This window comes from Herpailurus yagouaroundi, unplaced genomic scaffold (assembly GCF_014898765.1).
Source record: "Herpailurus yagouaroundi ecotype Mexico unplaced genomic scaffold, PumYag 163, whole genome shotgun sequence".
Classification (NCBI taxonomy): Eukaryota; Metazoa; Chordata; class Mammalia; order Carnivora; family Felidae; genus Herpailurus; species Herpailurus yagouaroundi.
This window is the reverse complement of record NW_024412404.1, coordinates 47,741,631-47,758,695: the sequence shown is the minus strand read 5'-3', so window position 1 is coordinate 47,758,695 and position 17,065 is coordinate 47,741,631. Positions and strand designations below refer to the sequence as shown.

The 17,065-nt window shown below is 42.1% G+C and overlaps 1 protein-coding gene across 5 annotated transcripts in view; it reads right to left on the bottom strand.

Moving 5' to 3' along the window:
• The window catches only part of ADD3 (adducin 3), a 127,173-nt gene extending 110,654 nt beyond the window's left edge, over nt 1-16,519 (bottom strand). Inside the window, exon 1 of one of the 5 annotated variants that reach the window (XM_040486386.1) lies at nt 16,339-16,519. The gene's annotated coding sequence lies outside the window, so the exon portion shown is untranslated. Of the gene's footprint in view, nt 1-13,964; nt 14,055-14,135; nt 14,430-14,767; nt 14,984-16,338 lie in introns of those variants that run through there. The other 4 variants (XM_040486391.1, XM_040486389.1, XM_040486387.1 and 1 more) reach the window with 4 other exon arrangements.
• Between the last annotated feature and the right edge of the window lie 546 nt (nt 16,520-17,065).

The following is a 17,065-nucleotide window of genomic DNA, read 5'->3' as shown; positions in this document are numbered from 1 at the left end:
CTATTTCCCCCACCCCCAGCCCCTGGCAACCACTAATCTGCTTGCTGGATATGCCTACTCTGTGCATTTCACATGAACGGAACCAGACGATATGTTTAGCCTTTCATGTCTGGCTGCTTTCATTTCGCATAATGCTTTCAGGGTTCATCCAAGTTGTAGGATATATCAGTACTTCATTCCTTTCTATGACTGAATAAAATTCCATTGCATGGATATACATTTATCCATTAATCAGCTGATAGACATTTAGCTGTTTCCACTTTTAGGTTATTACAAATGCTGCTATGAACAATAGTCTACAGGTTTTTTGTGTGAACACATGTTTTCACTTCCCTTGAGTATATACCTAGGAGTAGGACTGCTGTGTCATAATGGTAACTATATGTTACTATTTTTAACCATTAAACTGTATTAACTTTTTGAGGAATAGCCAAACTGTTCTATTTTACATTCACACACACATTTCAAAGGATAGTAACAACAGTTTCACATTTTGATTGAAACCAATTGTTCTAGGGGCACCTGGATGGCTCAGTTGGTTAAGCACCCGTAGTCAGCATTCTTGATTTCAACTCAGGTCATCTCATGGTTCATGAGTTCAAGCCCCACATCTGGCTCTGTGCTGACAATGAGGAGCCTGCTTGGGATTCTCTCTCTCTTCCTCATTCTGCCCCTCCCCCAGTCACACTCTCTATCTCAAAAGAAATAAATAAATTTTAAAAAAGCACAAACTGTTCTATCCCTAGAGAAAAAGATTTCCTTTGGGACCAAGTGTCTTTAGAAGTTAAAATAAATTCAAGGTTTTACACAACATATTAAATCCCTTTAAAACATAAAGATGTAAAGCAAGACATCAAACCCTTACTGCAACAAAGTTTATTCTAGTCAAAGAGATTAAATATGGAAATATTTAAAAGTGAAAGAGGAAAATAATGACAACCATCAAGTTTATATAATAAGCCAATAACTATATTTTCACTCATAGCAACTTCCTACTCAGTATCTCTAAGTGGATGTTGAATAGACATTTCAAACTTATGTCTCAAACTGGACTCCTATTCCCTTTGCCTCCCAAATTTGTTCCTCCTGCAAACTTTTGCCTAGGCACCAAACCTTGGTCTCAAGTTTGACTCACATATACCCCACATCCCAGTGGGCAAATCCCGTTGGCTACATCAGCCAGAAATATCCAAAATCCAATCACATCTCACCACCTTTACCAGGTACATCATTTCTCACCAAGATTATTGCACCACTATGGTCTGGTGTCAAACAAAACACAGCCAAAATAATCCTTGGAAAATCTGTGTCAGATCATGTCCCACCTCTTCGAAGTCATCCAACAGCTTCTCAAACCCATCCCTCATTCGGTTTCATCTATGCTAGATGCTCTTGGGCCTCAGGGCATTTTCCCTCTGCCTGACACAATCATTCCCTTTATATCACATACATGCTCCTTACCTTTTTCAAGTCTTTGCTCACATGTCACCTTCTCAATGAGTGCTTCACCTAGCCATTATTTAAATTTGCCATACACCCAAACAATCCCTTTATTTTCATTCCCAGTTCTGTATCTCTCCATAACATTTAAACCAACACAGCACACAAGTTACTTGTTTCTATTTACCTTCAGGAATATAAACTCCATTAGGACAGGAGAGTTCTTCTGTTCTACTTACTGAATTCCCAAGAACTTAGAGCAAGGCCTGGCATGTATTAAGTGCTCAATAAATATGTGCTAGATGAATAAATGAATAAAAGGAAACATAAAACTGCTCAGAAAAGAAGAACTAAGAACAGAAGTCGGAAATATTTATAAGGAACCAACATACCAAACATAGTAAAGATGGAATGGGAATAGAAAAACACCATTTTTAGAAAAATATGCCATTATCTTTCGACAGTTTGCTTTAGGAAAAAAATGCTATCCTTGTTCACTTCATTGTTTTTGACAAGGTTCTATCCGTTGTCCACTGCCAAAGGCCTTTAGTTTCTGTGGAACTAAAATAAACTTTAGGGGACCTGGAATGATAATGTCCTTTTCTCAACTGCCACATATACACAGAGCCAAGGACTTTCATGGTTTTGGCCTTCCATTAGACCTATGCCCAGGACTTTCACACAGTTCCATCATAGGTTTCTTGGCCACCTTCCAAGTAAAACCACTAATTGGTGACTTTACCTTCCTTGGAAATAAACTCACAGAATCTTCCAACTGGAATGGATCTTAAGATGATCTATCCCAACCCCTCACATATTTTATAATTAAGAAAACTAAAGTGAAAAAGAAATAAAGTGACTTGCTCAAAATATCCTGAATACTTACACTAAGTAATTTTCAAAAAATAAGTGACAAGTATTACAAAATTTAAGAGAATTCAAACACTTGGAACAAATCCTCTAAAATTCAAAACCAGACTTTCTTAACAAAAACTAAGTAGAAATTATATTTCATAATATGAACAACTCTATCCATAGATTAGATTTAAAAGATACAACAGAGCCATCAACAGAATTACACTCTAGTATTTGGCAAAGTACATAATGGACAAATTCAGATTTTTTTTAAAAAGGCACATCTCTTCCCCAAAAGAGGCTTTTCTTATTCAGTGTTAGAAATGAGAATTTGGGGCACCTGGGTGGCTCAGTCACTTAAGCATCCGACTTCAGCTCAGGTCATGGTCTCAGGGTTCATGGGTTTGAGCCCCACATCGGGCTCTGTGCTGATAGCTCCTGATAGCTCAGATTCTGTGTGTCCCTCTCTCTGTCCCTCCCCTGCTTGCTCTCTGTCTCGCTCTCTCTTGAAAATAAACAAACATTAAAAAAGAAAAAAAAATTTTTAAATGATGAGAATTAAAAAAAAAATTTTATTGTTTATTTATTTTTGAGAGAGAGAAAGAGCGTGCATGTGTGCAGGGAAAGGCAGAGAGAGGGGGACAGAGGATCTGAAGCAGCCTCTGGGCCCCTTCTCTGTGCTGACAGCATAGAGCCTGATGAGGGGCTCAAACTCACAAACCATGAGATCATCACCTGAGCCAAAGTCGGACACTTAACCGACTGAGCCACACAGGCACCCTGAAATGATGAGAAGTCTTCTTCCAAGTACCAATTTCCCTAAGCATTACTTCAAAATAGCAGTGTTAGGAGGTTTCTATGAACCAGTCATTTTCACATCAGGTTCACAAGAACCAGGTTTCACGTCAGGTTAACTTTCACCACCACTCTCTCCCTCTCATCCCTGCAATACTCTAATATACCTCCTAGGGATGTGTGTCCTTGGCACTACTTCTGATAAGAGTATACTGTAGCCTTTATGTGCCTTGCAGTGGGAAGACATTGCGAACCACTATTATAAACGATCTCCCATCATACTAGAGAAAAAAAAAATATTTTCATGGACAGTAATTTTTTGCCAAAAATTCTTTCCATACCCTGCACCTAATGAAGTCCTATCCTGTCTTTCAAGACCCACCCTTGTCCTCTTTGCTGGAGATTTTTTCTGACCACTCCATTTATGGGGCTCCTTTCTTGACCAGATGACCTATAGCCTTTGTTATCTGTACCTGTCATACAGTATTTATCACACACAGGCAAGTAACATCTTTTGTGCTGTCATCTTAGTTGTTGCTGACCTTTCCTACATTTGACTGGAATGCAGAGTCAGAATCCAAGGAGTTATGGAATTGATGTTCCCATGGGGTTTTCTGAAAGGCAAAGCATAATTCTCTTACATACGAAAGGGAAGGTCGTCTTAAAGGAGTGACTGGGTTTAGAATACACAGCACAACCATCACTGAACTACAATTTTAGAAGCTTTTGGTTATACTAAAACAATGATTCCCAACCCGTTAAAGTAATCAAGATATTTTAAGGTCAAAATAGGTTTTAAAAGCCAAAACCACATTCAAAGAGTAGGTATTTCTCTTAATTGAGAAAATAATGCATTCAAAACTATTAGTACATATATTAGAGGTACGGTACTCAGAGCACACTTGGTGTGCACAACAAATTGTTCCCCCAAGATCTTGATTGGCACATGGTTGAGTTTTATTGTGCTGTGGACATGGGGTATTACTACAGTATTACTACCTAAAAATATTTAGAAGCAAAATACAGAAAGACAATTAACACATCCCTCCCCTCCCCTACAGCAACCCCCCCCCCCCGCCAAAATCCCAGCATAAAACCCTTCTGTAGCCCAACCCCTCCTCCCATGAAGTAGCATATTTTAAGCAACATGAAACAATTCACTGTTTCAAATTTTTCTTGTGGTTTTAAGTTAATAATATAGAGAAAGGAATAAAGAAATGAATATTTTAGATAAACCAAATAGCAAATATTTGAAGGTCTATCTTACATACTTCCTGATCTTTCTGAAATTTCAATCCTATTTACCCATTTCATCACCCTTTTAAAAAACAAACAAAAAACTACCAATATTTTCCAGCAGAGGCATAAATACTATTCTGATCTTGGTTCAAGTCTTTGTGTAGTCACCAACAAGAACAAACTTAAATAAATGAGCAGTATAGCATCCTGTTTAAAGCAGTCAGCCCTGGACTCTGCCACTTATCAACGGTATGAACTTGGGCAAGTTACTTAACTAAATTCCAGATAATTTATGTAAAGTGCTTAATATAATCCTTGGCAGGTTTTAAGGGCTGAGAAAAATGGTTACTGATTAATTACATAGGATATATAACAGCAAAGATATTTTAATTTCAAAGCTTCCTTTCAATTCATATTGTCAAAGTTCCTTCTTGTCTGGCTTTGACAGGCCTATTCCAGGTATCATAATCCTATAACTGGTTTTGTGACCTCTAGCTCTACCCATGACTACTATCACTGACAGTCTCTGGAAGTTAGGACAAACTGGACAGAACAATCCAGGAGGCTCCTTGAGTACAGGAAAACAAAATCCACTCTGAAACAGTGAAATCACTTAAGCAGGAATAGTGCCTTAGAAATGGAGACAAGGGGCGCCTGGGTGGCGCAGTCGGTTAAGCGTCCGACTTCAGCCAGGTCACGATCTCGCGCTCCGTGAGTTCGAGCCCCGCGTCAGGCTCTGGGCTGATGGCTCGGAGCCTGGAGCCTGTTTCCGATGCTGTGTCTCCCTCTCTCTCTGCCCCTCCCCCGTTCATGCTCTGTTTCTCTCTGTCCCAAAAATAAATAAAAAACGTTGAAAAAAAAATTAAAAAAAAAAAAGAAATGGAGACAAAGTAAAAAGAAACGAAGACAAAAGGGCAAGAGAAAAAAATAATTGAAATATTCAAATACTCTTAGAACCCTTACCTCCAGATAAACAAGTGATTTCTCGGATTTTAGGCCCAAATTTTAAACAATATCATTGTTGTCTGCAGAAGCCATCAATAAGCAGAACTACTAATGAAATATGCCTCATTAAAATAATTTTCTTTACCACTTTTGATTTAATAATGATTTCATCATTGCTAGACTATTTTTTAATATAAAGTCTCAACAACTTTTTGAACTTTCTCCGTTCCCACGCAATCCAACAAATGGTGAATTAGTTCTTCATCATGGGTTTAGGCCTCCTGCTGGAAAGTATAATTAAAATTAGGGAAGCAGCAATTCCACTTAGTACTAAGATCCTGTCGAATTCTTCAATGAAGCTCAGTCTGGTTTCTTCAGTAGCCTGGAGAGTTCTGTAAGAAAAACTTGGGGCTGCTTAACGTGATGCTGGCCATTCAGTAGATGGCACTCTTCCCTTTGAGCCCAAATTAAACAAGCTCCAAGAAGCATGTTTTGTGACAGTCAGGTGTGATACAAAACAGGGTTTCTCTCTTCAAAGCACTTAATGATAGTCACAATCCCGCCAGAAATGCATTCATCAAAAGCTGGTGGTCCAACTAGACACTTTTAAAGAGCCCAGAGAAATTCAGATTATAGAACATCAAACACAATATAAAATCAACTAACTCAAGTGATTACCAAGTAATCAGCTTCTCAGAGCCTTCACTACATCAAGCAGATATACCGTTCTTATTCAGGTATAAAATGTTCCTTTCTGATTACTTTCTACTCTAGAGGTGACTTTCAGTGGCTAGTGACCAAATCATTGTCCCTCTAGTATTTTATTAGAGTATTTAATAATACTTTAGAAAACTATGATTTTTATCATTATCAACATTCACTAAGACCAATAAAAGATGTATTTCTTTCATATTACTTTCAACGTTTTGGTTAAAAATAACTTTCGATACCAACTTAAAAAGAAATAGCCGAATACAAAATTACTGTAGATTTAGTTTTGCAAAAAGGTGTTTCAACAGTATGGGTTTATGATTCATTAACAATATGTATCTTACTTTAATGCATAATGGTTTCCAACTATTACCTGACAAGGTTTCTCACACTTCTGTTTGAGATCTTTTTTTGAAACTTAAAAAATTGACAGTTGGGGAGAGCAATGGAAGGAAATTCCTGTTAGCGCACTCTAGCTGTAAGCCAAGCTTTTAAGGGATCAGATACGAATCACCTTGAAAATTCCACCTTTCTCTAGGAGAGGTAAAACTCAGTCCCAGCAATAAAAGTCAGAGGAAGGCAAGGTAAAACAAAACAGCAACACAGCAACAACAACAACAACACAGTTTAAAAGTTAAAGTGAGAAAAAAAAAGTTGCGGGAGTGGGACAAACAACAAGACCAGTACACCAACTCCATTGCCAATCTTTTCCCCTTTCCACTCTTATCTGTGCTGCTCATCCTATGCACTTAAGGTCATTCACAACTCCACTTGAGCTGTGACCATCACCCTTCCCCAACCACTTCCTTAGATAGTAAGAAACACTGCCCTGATAGAATCTTTTCATGTACTAATAAGACAAATGAGATTAGAAGTGACAATGCAGCTGACAGTTGCTGGCTCTACTTTCTGAAGGATTAAAAATAGAGTGTTCTTAAAGAGTCCCTGGAAAGGACTTGATCCCAAAATACATTTCTTCAGACACTCCAAGTAAGCCTAATTATCTTCTCCATGAGGATACGGAGTAAATCCCCCCCCCCCTTTTTTTTTTTTGCTATGGCATTTAGTCATTCCAGCAGATCAAAAGATGACAGCATGAGAATATTGTATGGTAAAAGGAAGAAGGAAATGCTATCCTTGTACAAGATAGCTGAGCCATTGTGGAAGAACGTCACAGAAACATTGCTGATGGTGACAAATTAAAGGCACACACCAACTCCCAAGATACTGAAAAACTCAGCACTTCTCCAACCTGATTGCTTTTTCTACATTGTTGGAATTCCAGCTCCCCTAGGAGGCAACCAACAACAGCCAGGAGCTTAATTAAACAGACTCCTGAATTCATACCTTCCCTTTTCCAAAGAGGTAAGGGGATAAGGGAGTAAAAAAAAAAAAAAAATATATATATATATATATATATATATATATATATATTAGAATAAATTTAAAGGAGTATGAAAAATAGCACAAAGAACAAAGTAACAATTTCATGTATGTTAACTGGAGTTAGAGTTCCATCTTGTTTAATGAATCACTTGCCTTAATGTCTACTTGCCTTAATGCACCTTGTGAGCACCAGAAGTTTTTTTTTTTAATTTTTTTTTTAAGTTTATTTACTTTTGACAGAGACAGAGTGTGAGCATGAGCTGGGGAGGGGCAGAGAGAGAGAGAGGGAGACACAGAATCGCAAGCAGGCTCCAGGCTCCAAGCTGTCAGCACAGAGCCTGGCGCAGGGCTTGAACTCACGAACTGTGAGATCATGACCTGGGCCAAAGTCGGACGCTTCACCGACTGAGCCACCCAGGCGCCCCCACCAGAAGTTTTATTAATATATACAGTGCACTTCTTGAGACCTTGGTTTTAAGAACATTATGTCATTTGTCCTTAAGCTTCCAAAAAGTGTTTTTACCCTTGGCTGGCTAGTTGTAAGAAATTTTTATCCTGTGGAAACCATGTGTGCGTACTGCATTAAAAGGGAGTTTCATCATCCCAGGTTCAAATTGTAGCCTTGTCTGAGGAGGTAGCAATCTTAAATGCTAGCTAATGTACCGCCTATACACCAGTATCCTCAGGCACAGTTTCGGACAATTTGAAACAAATAGTTCCAAAGTTCATCTTATACCTGGGAGTTACAATTAAGCTTTAACTAATGCCAACTTTTAAAAACAAGTAAGTATAAAGAATATGGTGGCAACGGGGTTCGGTTTTACATCAGATAAAAGCTCAATTTACATCTAAACTCATTAGCAGATGTAACTATATGTCAAAGCCTAGACATCTTTTACAACAACAGTTCAGCTTTGGCATAGTTAGAAAACAGACTATACTATCTTCCTAAGAAGGAAATCTACAGTAAACTTTTTAATGTCGAAGATGGGTTTCATTCATTTTATAAAATGGTGATCATGGTACCACTTTTTGGGTTATGCTAGATAACATTGAAAGCCACATTCATTCTTTAAGGTTTCTAGGATACTCATTAAATTGCTCTTTCAGTGTAGTAAGTAATGTCCTAGAAACCTGAGATTATTAATGCAGCTTTTCAAAGGTATCCAACAAAAATTAGTTTAAGGAAACAAGAGACTGATTCTCGTTATCTGTACTATCATCTAAGGCTTCAGAGTAAGTTAAACAGTACCATCTCAACACCCAAATAGGTTTTCAACTGTGCAATTAATTTTGAACTGCATTTTGAAACTTGTCCAGATATAAAAGATTATTAAAATACACGTGACATAAAGAGGTCACAAAGAGCTCACAAACCTTTTTTTCCTCCAACACTTAATTTTAATTAACACAAAATTAATTTTCAGTTAAAATTGTCCAATGCATACTGTTGACACTTAGATTATGTATTGCATGAATTCCAGGTGAATAATTTTTTTACCTTTACATGAAAGGAAGAATATCCCCCAAGTAGGATGGTTACACACATGTGTGTCAATAGCCAGTGACAGCCAGACGAAAAAAATAAACTCATCTAGTTATTATATACAAGGGATAACCAACATGTTTTCTTTCAAGTCAATGAAAGACTTCTAACCTGTATGATATGGAGGATTCTCAATACATACAACCCATTACAGTAAAAATTTCAGATTGTCTTGGCTTTTGGCCAAGAGAGCTTAGTCACTTGCAGAACCTGAAAGACCTCATAATAATCTCATCTATAAATATGCTGGAGGGGCACCTGGGTAGCTCAGTTGGTGAAACGTCCAACTCTCAATTTCGGTTCAGGTCATGATCTCACAGTTCATGGGTTTGAGCCCTGCATAAGGGCTCAGAGCTGACAGTGTGGAGGTTGCTGGAGATTCTCTCGCACTCTCTCTCTGCCCCTCCCCCATGCATGCGTGAGCTCACTCTCACTATTCTAAATACACTTAAAAAATAAGTGGACTCGGGGCGCCTGGGTGGCGCAGTCGGTTAACTGTCCGACTTCAGCCAGGTCACGATCTCGCGGTCCGTGAGTTCGAGCCCCGCGTCAGGCTCTGGGCTGATGGCTCAGAGCCTGGAGCCTGTTTCCGATTCTGTGTCTCCCTCTCTCTCTGCACCTCCCCCGTTCATGCTCTGTCTCTCTCTGTCCCAAAAAAAAATAAACGTTAAAAAAAAAAATTTAAAAAAAAAAAAAAAAAAAAAAAAAAAAAATAAGTGGACTGGAATGGACCCCAAGATCAAATGATAAACCATTAACACAGAAGACATGAAAGAAAGTATTAGGGCACGCATTTTGAGCCTCGATATAACAGTCTACAACTCCTCAATTTTAAATAAGGTGTCTGTTTAAAAGAATAGGGCTCTAATTAGACATTTAAGACTTTTTTCCTATTCAAACTCTACATATTTAGTATTTCCAAAGGATTTGGAAACAACCCTGAACATTAATTCTAGCCAAAAAATGTAGTGCTTATTTAGATGAGAAACAGTAACCTGTATCTTCAATACAGCTTGAGCTTCCTTAATTCAACATATGCTTGTTTTAAAACAATTTTTCCTGGGGCACCTGGATGGCTCAGCTGGTTGAGGGTCCAACTTTGGCTCAGGTCATGATCTCACAGTTTGTGAGTGTGAGCCCCCCATCGGGCTCTGTGGCTGACAGCTCAGAGCCTGGGGCCTGCTTCAGATTCTGTGTTTCCCTCTCTCTGCCCCTTCCCTGTTCATGCTCTGTCTCCGTCTCTCAAAAATAAATAAACATTAAAAAAAATTTTTTTTCCCTAACTTTATGTTTCACTAAACTATCAAAAAAAGGACTTTTCAGTTCTCTACAGTAATTCCTTTTTTTTTTTTAAAGTAGGTTCCAAGCCCAGCATGGAGCCCAATGTGGTACTTGAACTCACAACCCTGAAATCAAGAGTCCAACACGCAACTGACTGAGCCACGCAGGTGCCCCTACACTAATACTTCTAAACATTACTTAAAACAGCTCCTAATTTGGGTTATGGTTTATGTGCCTGACCTCTCAACTACACTGGTGAAGCAGCAACACACAATTCCTTGAGGAATGTGACAAAGTATAAGCCACAAGTTATATCTTACAGCTAATTTTAGAAGGCATCTGAGGGGATATTTAGAACAAATTTAAGTTAAAATCCATCTTAGGTTGGTATGTTGTTGATAGTCAGAAGATCAGGCCTACTGATTTAGATACTGATTAGAACCAGAATCTCTCCAAGGGGAACTAGTGCCTCTTGGGCCTGGTGGGGCCCAACAACACCTAGTAAGTTTAAAAAAAAAAAAAAAAAAAGAGGACAGAGAGACACTTTAATATCTTAAGTAATTAAAAAGATAACATACTCTAGCTCAAATCCCAGCATCCTAGCTAAACATACATTGTATGAATCAAAAGAATCCTCTTTCAAAGTCAAGAGGTGATTCTACTTAATGCAGATTAATCACCACTCTTCATATTTAAAAACCTGGTGGTATTAACACAGCAAGTTGTAGCTAAACAAGCACAGGCGCAGCTGTAGTCTTGGGAACACCGCGAAGACCTTTCAATGATTTGTAACTACCATTGCAAGTATAATAGCAAGGCTCACTCCAGAGTCACACTCTGGGTTCAGAACCAGCCTATAGTGCCTAGTAACTATACTCCTTGGACAAAATACTTAAACTTTCTATGTCTCTTTAGTCACTGGGTTGTCATGAGGAATAAGTAAAACATATAAAACTGGTGCAGAGGTAGAGGAAATAAATATTAGTAGCTACAAGTATTTGCTGAGTCTTCACTTGCTAGGCAGCGTAATAGAACCACCAGGAAAGTCATTTTCTATACTAACGATGGTAAACACATAAAGCACTGAGAACCATACTATATTCTAAACACTTTACATAACACCACTCGGTTAAGGTTCTGATTATCATTCCTTAACACTCTGCAAACTGAATTTGTTCACAGATGGGTTTCTATGCTTTTTATAGGATTTCTTCCCTCAATACAAATGGTTCTTACACCCTGATGACACGCATAAGTGCTGCCCAGTACTGCTAACCACCTGCTTTCAACAGAACAGATTAAACAGCTAACAACCTATATAGGCTCAGGTGTAACCAAAACAGACGTGATACACCTACTTTAGGAAACCTCACAACTGCACAAGTGGGGCCTTACCTTGAGTCTAAACTTTAGGATTGCGTGTGGGAGCTGAAGCTATGTGCTCTTAGTCTCAAAGACATTCTGGTTTTACAAAGACCAAATCCACACTTTAAACATCACTGAGTGGAGCTCATGTTATTCCCAGTACAACATTATTGAAAAAAAGGGGCCAGAAATAGCAAAGTTACAATATAATTTACTCATTTTTAGAATGTAAAACCTATCTTGAAAATACAATCCTTCTAGCATGAAAATAAATATTTCCCAGGTGTTTTATGATCACCTGTCATGTCAGATGTTTACCAACATTTCCTGTTATCATACATGTAAAAAGCTATAACATATTGAATGTCCCAAAAAACAACAATCTCAAGAATTCTTAAATAATCTATAACATTCAGGGCACCTGGGTAGCTCAGTAGGTTAAGCATCTGACTTCGGCTGAGGTCGTAATCCCAGTTTGTGGGTTTGGGCCCCACATCAAGCTCTCTGTAGTCAGCACAGAGCCTACTTCTGGTCCTCCAACTCCCTCTCTCTGTCTGCCCCTCCCCTGCTTGTGTGCTCCCACGCATGTGCGCGCTCTCTCTCTCTCTCTCTCTCAAAAATAAACAAACATTATGGGGTGTCTGGGTAGCTCAGTTGGTTCAATGTCTGACTTTGGCTCATGATCTCCTCGTCTGTGGGTTCAAGCCCCATGTCGGGCTCTGTGCTGACAGTTCAGAGCCTGGAGCCTGCTTTGGATTCTGTGGTCTCCCTCTCTCTCTGCCCTTCCACCACACTCTCTCTCTCAAAAATAAACATTTTTTAAAAGTTTCAAAACTAAATAAACATTAAAAAAATTACATTTAACATTCAAAATTGATACACCACTTTTTCTTTAAAAACTATTACCAACATGCCAGTATTTGAGGTTGATTTTAAGAGTGAACTCTTCAGGGGAACCTGGGTGGCCCAGTGGGCTAAGCATCTATCTGACTTTGGCTCAAGTCATGATCTCATGGTTCTTGACTTCAAGCCTCACGTCCCGGTCTGTGCAGACAGCTCAGAGCCTGGAGGCTGCTTCAGATTCCATATCTCCCTCTCTCTCTGCCCCTCCCCTGATCACACTCTGTCTCTTTGTCTCTCTCTCTCTCTCAAGCTCTCTCAAAAATAAACACCTTAAAAAAAAAACAAAAACAGTGAACTCTTTGAAAAGTTGAAGCATTAAATGTAGTGGCTTTTTTTTTTTTTTTGGCCCTCCCTGTCCAAAATTAATCTACTCAACTTAAGCAAAAGGAGTTAGAAGGCAATTACAATGCAATCAAGATTTAGAGACAAAAAAACTTTACACATACGCTCCCGAAGTTTAAACTTAACCGTATAAATGTGTGGGGACCATACCTTAATCACACAAATTTTTAACAAACATCTTATTTTAACGACAGATTACACTGCACTCTTAGTCTCTTTAACAATACCCTCTTTAGAAGTCTTCTGAAGTCCAAATTAGGATACACCAGGCATGATGCAGAGGCACTTCATTCCAGAAAAGCAACCACTTCACACTGCTAAATCTAACATGTTGTATAATTTAACATAAACACGGACACACGTTTATGTAGCTGGTTCCAACCCCAGAATCTTATCAACTCGCTCACCAAACTCAACTCGCTCATATAATCCCAACTCAAAACCTCCTGGCTAAGTGAAATTCCATTTTTCTCCTTACCACTACAGTGGTCGATTGCAACAGCACATGTGCCAAAAAAATGAGTGGTTTTACTACGCTCCCATTTTAAGCGGGCACCTACTTGCAATTAAATCTCTGCAACAAAAAAGTTCACCTGAGGCCATTCTTGCCAATTTCATGGAGGCCTAGTTTCTTCTACCTGTCTCTGTGGTCTTGCCTCAGCTATAGGATACTTCCAAAGAGGCTGGACGTGCCCCAAACACCAGCAAAGCGGACCCACTGCCAACTCTGCTTGTCACCCCAGGCAGGAAGCACAACCTAACGTGTGAGCGTTTGTAGGGCTTGTGTGTGCGCGCCGGAGGATGGGGACGCGCGGATCACAGGAGAAAGGTAGTTGAATACTTTCAACTTTAACAGAAGTTTTTTCAATGAGGAAAACAAACCAACATTCCTTCCCTTACCTCCCTCCACCTTTTCCAAGTGCAGCAACCTCCCACCCTCCGGGAGCGCACCTTCAGGGCTAAGGTTCTCAAATCACTGACGCTTCAACTAGCTCACAATTTTCAGAACGCCTCACCCTCTCCAGGGAAACCAGAGGGCGCCCTAGAATCGGGCCCACCCCGCGACGCCCCAAGGCCCTCCCCCGCAAATCTATTCCCCTCGCACCAGCCCAAGGCTCCCATTTCGGCCCCCGGGCGGGGGCAGAGAGAGATTCACCTGAGGCCGCAGGAACATCCAATAGGAAGTCCCATCGGCCCGGCAAGCCGCGCCGCTCCAGCCCCCGCGAGACCCCCTGGAAGGGTCCCGCAGCCCAGCCCGCGCGGGCGCCCGCCGTCCCCGCCTGGAGGAGGGGCTCAACGACGGCGCCTTCTCTTCTCTCAGGATTACCTCGCAGCTCGCTTCGCGCAGCGGGCTTTGTGCTTTCCTTCCTCCTTCTCCGCGGCCGCCGGGACTGCAGCGGCCGCTCGATCCGCCGCCGCCGCCTCTTAAGCGCCGCGAGGCTCCAGAGGGGAGGGCAGAAGGGGAGGGGGCGTGAGAAGGGAGGGACCTGGGCGCCAAGCCCTCTGCAGCAGGAAGCGGCGACACCTGGGTCGCGATGCCTTTGGCTCTCGCTCACAGTTTTTAAAAAAATAACTTAAACCCCCTTCCTTCCCCTCCCGCCACTCGCCCTGGCGACCGTTACCGGCGGGCCGCTCGCGCTCTGGCGGGACTGGCCAAGCGCCCCCGGTACGTCCTCTGACCACGCCCCCCCTAAGCCCCGCCCTTAGGCCCCCAAGCGCCCCTGGCTCCGCCCCCCAAAGGCTCGCCCCGCAGCCCCCAAACGCCCCTGGTCCCGCCCCTTGGGCCCCCGAGCGTCCTAGCCCCGCCCCTCGGAATCACAGGATGTTCTGGGGCCCGCCTCCTTAGGGCCCCGCCCCTCGCGGCCCCTACGGCCCCTCTCGAGCCTTGGCTCCGCCCGCTGCGGCCCCCTCCCCGCCCTCTAGCACCACATCTGTGCAGCCGCCGCCGCCAGGACCTACCGGGCGGCTGGGCCTCTCGGAGGGCCTGGCGCTAGGCGGCTGCTTGGCACCTCTTCAACGTCCTCCTTTGGTTTATGCAGTTCCGATCCGTGGCGTCCCCTGAGGGTCGGAGGGGGAAACGACCCCGATACGGAAACCCGAGTACCAGGAGGAGGAGAGCCACCTCAGAAATGTTGCCCGCCCTAACCTGAGCCAGCCCTCCCCGTCCCAAGGCTGAACCGCCGCTTTCTGTCAACCTCTGCCGCCTACTCTGGCTGCTGGGTGTTGAGAGGGAGGCCACTGCTGAGGTTCGACCTCCGCACGCCCCCCATAGGAGGGGCCTAGATTTTCTCAGCATGCTTGCCGATTGGGCGCTTCCGGCCCACCCCCCACCCCCCCACGTCCACAGAGGGGCAGGGCAGGGGTTCTCTCAATCCCGCTCCACTTGGACCAGTGGAGGGTCTTCACCCCTACTCTGGCCCCTGGCCTTGTGACCTTATAAGAGCTGACATCATGGAGGGGAAACGCGAGGGAGGCAGCGCCAGCCTTGAAAATGAATTCGGGGCTGGGTAAACTTTTGCAACGTGCAGTAGCAGGGATGTGGATCCATCCACAGGTGACACTGAGCCCCCCAACCCCATCGCCCAGACAGGTTTCTCACCTTAAGCTATTCTCGAGACAGACCTCCCAGGAATGTGTATCTTTTTCTGCCACCTACGACTGGCACATCCCTCCCTCACACGTGTCCTCCACGGGCACGAATCCACTCACAAGCACACCCCTCCAAGCGCCATTCTGGTTATTCATGGTCCCTTGAGTCAACCCCACCCTACCAAGCAGAACAAACTTCATTCCCCACCCTTATCTCCCTTGGTTTCCAAGACACTGGCGACAGTCCATTTCATTTCCTTTCTCCTCTGCAGACTCTTCTCTTCCCCCTCAAATACTTCATGCCATCCCCCTCATCTTCATCCCCTCCCTCTTCCCAAAAAATGTGCTAATTAAAATGTAGTTTCCTCTTCCCACATATGAAGTGTGGAAAATGAATCTTGTGTTGGCACAAACTGTGATTCATTTATCCTCATTTTCTCTCTCCACTGGACTAAGGCTATAGAAATTTCAGTCTACCACCATCTCCCATCTGCTCAAAATCTAACCATGCCTTATGATTTTTAAATACCCCTAAAGGATCATGGGGAAGGCTTCCTAACTTTGGGGAGAAAATATTTAGAAAACGCTCAGCCTGTCATTTTATTTGGCATTTAAAAATATCTGCAGTATTTGAGAGAGAGATTGGGAGTGGCTGGATGTTTTCTCGCATTTATAAAGCAAAAAATGAAAAGCTTTTGCATGCATCAAGGTTAGCCTTTTAATAAACAGCAAAAAAAAAAAAAAGTATGTTAACAGCACTTATCAGACAATAGTCTCCAGTATATACAGCATTTGCCAGTCACAAATCTAGACACCCCCCTCCCCCCGCAAAGGAAGACAAATTAACATAATCCATTTCAAGCATGTCTGATGAGCAATCTTTTCCAGGATCATTCCCTTTCCCACAGTTTCTGGACAGAACGGATAAAAGATCGGCTCACCTGCTGAAGATGCAAGGCTTTCTTGCGTCCAGGGTAGTAGACGTGTGTGTCTTCTGTTCTGTAGGTGTGGATTCTGCAGTGCTGCACAGAAACCCACTGCAGCCACAGACCGGCAGCGGCAGCGGCAGTGGCGGCGGCGGCGGCGGCGGCGGCAGCAGCAGCAGCAGCAGCAGCTTCTCCCAATGCTGAGTAGTAAAGTGTGTGACTTAGCAGAGACTCCCCAGATACCATTAGGCGCTTACTTATAAAAGAGGAGGCGGAATCTTTCTTAAAGGAATGGGTTTTGTTTCTCCTCTCTACTATTGCTTCATAACAAGCAGAAGCAGGGACTTTTTGGGACTGAGTAAAGCAGTGCAGCTGTGGGAGGTCAAGGTTAAAATTAACTGGACTGATTTAGTATGAATCAATGAATTGCTGGAAGCACACATTAGTTTTAAAGAGCCCTAGTAACTTCAAACATCGGGGTCCATGGCAAAAATAAAGTGGTGCGCCTGAAAACTGGTTAGTATTTTGTGCTAATATTTAATTTACAATCATTGCGCTAAAATGATAACTGAATAAAAGGAAGTTACTAGCATTTAACACAAGTATGCCGAAAAGAATAATAAAATGAAACTCGTTTATGTGACTGGGAGCAATGGAGTCAAGCCTTCTAACACTTATAAGGATACCTGGAATTTCAGTGAATGTTGCTATTAGAAAACATTATTGACAGATTTCAGTGTGT